This window comes from Neomonachus schauinslandi, unplaced genomic scaffold, assembly GCF_002201575.2.
Source record: "Neomonachus schauinslandi unplaced genomic scaffold, ASM220157v2 HiC_scaffold_3387, whole genome shotgun sequence".
Taxonomy (NCBI): domain Eukaryota; kingdom Metazoa; phylum Chordata; class Mammalia; order Carnivora; family Phocidae; genus Neomonachus; species Neomonachus schauinslandi.
Window position 1 is genome coordinate 2,328 of NW_025412075.1, and position 1,317 is coordinate 3,644.

Consider the following 1,317-nt stretch of genomic DNA (forward strand, 5'->3'; position numbering starts at 1 on the left):
GTGTACCTGTCATAGCCTCGTTATACTTAATTATAATTGTGTATTTAGAAGCTTCTGTTCTGCATTACAGGGATAAGACCATGTATAATTCATTTTACTATCCCTAGTAATGAGCACAGAGTCTCTTGCACAAGTAAATACTAAATTAAAAAGCTGAAGTTCATGAGTGCAGGAAAGAATCAAGACTGTTTGCCACCCATCAGTCTAAGGGTATCCATTTGTCATACTCTTGATAATGTGTCTGGGTCAGGGATCTGAGTAAGGGCTTTCTGGACATAAGACTAGCCATATTTTTCCTCAGATTCTATGGTTGTTTCTTGGTTTCATCAGCCTTACCTCTTCTCTCTCAGCATTCTGAGCATGGCTTCCCTGATGGGCTTGGATTTCACACTGTAGATGATGGGGTTGAGCACAGGGGGCACCACCAGGTACACATAGGCAATGAGAGCATGTACAATATGGGGCAGGTGCCTCCCCAAACGGTGGATCATTGACACTCCTATGACTGGGATATAGAATATCAGAACAGCTAATATATGAGACACACATGTGTTGATGGCCCGGACACGCTCCCTGCGAGAGGCCAGACCCATCACTGTATGAAGAATAAGGGTATAGGACAGGACAGTAAGCAAGGAGTCTACACCCACTGTGGATAAAACTACATAGAGCCCATAAAGGATGTTGACAGTAATGTCAGCACAGGCCCGTTTCATGACATCTGCATGGAAACAGAAGGAGTGGGACAGGAGGTTCTTGTCAGGGCAGAAGTTCAGACGTTTAAGCAGGAAGGGCACCGGGAAGAGAGAAAGGGTAGCACGGGCCACAATGGCCAGTCCAATCCTAATGATGACATTATTGGTGAGGATAGCCGCATAGTGAAGAGGGTTGGAGATGGCCATAAAGTGGTCAAATGACATGGCCAGGAGCACCGACGACTCCACCACAGAGAAGGAGTGGAGGAAGAACATCTGGACCAGGCAGGCATTGAAACCTATGAGCCGATGGTCAAACCAGAGCACAGCCAGGGTGGTGGGCAGTGTGGACAGAGTGAGGCCCACATCGGTGAGGGCCAGCATGGACAGAAAGTAGTACATGGGTTGGTGCAGGCTGGGAGTTCACCCCACAGCCAAGAGGATCAGGCAGTTTCCAGTGAGGGCCATAGTGTACATGGAGGAGAAGGGGATGGAGATCCATCCATGAACAGCCTCCAGCCCTGGGATGCCAATCATCAGGAAGGCATGTGGCTGGAAGAAGGAGATGTTGACATAGGACTGGGAAGGGAGCATCTTTGGAAAGCAGTTGAGGTTTCCAGAA

At 48.3% G+C, this 1,317-nt stretch overlaps 1 pseudogene; it reads right to left on the minus strand.

Moving 5' to 3' along the window:
- Positions 1 to 332: 332 nt before the first annotated feature.
- On the minus strand, positions 333 to 1,289 carry LOC110576467 (annotated as a pseudogene).
- Between the last annotated feature and the right edge of the window lie 28 nt (positions 1,290 to 1,317).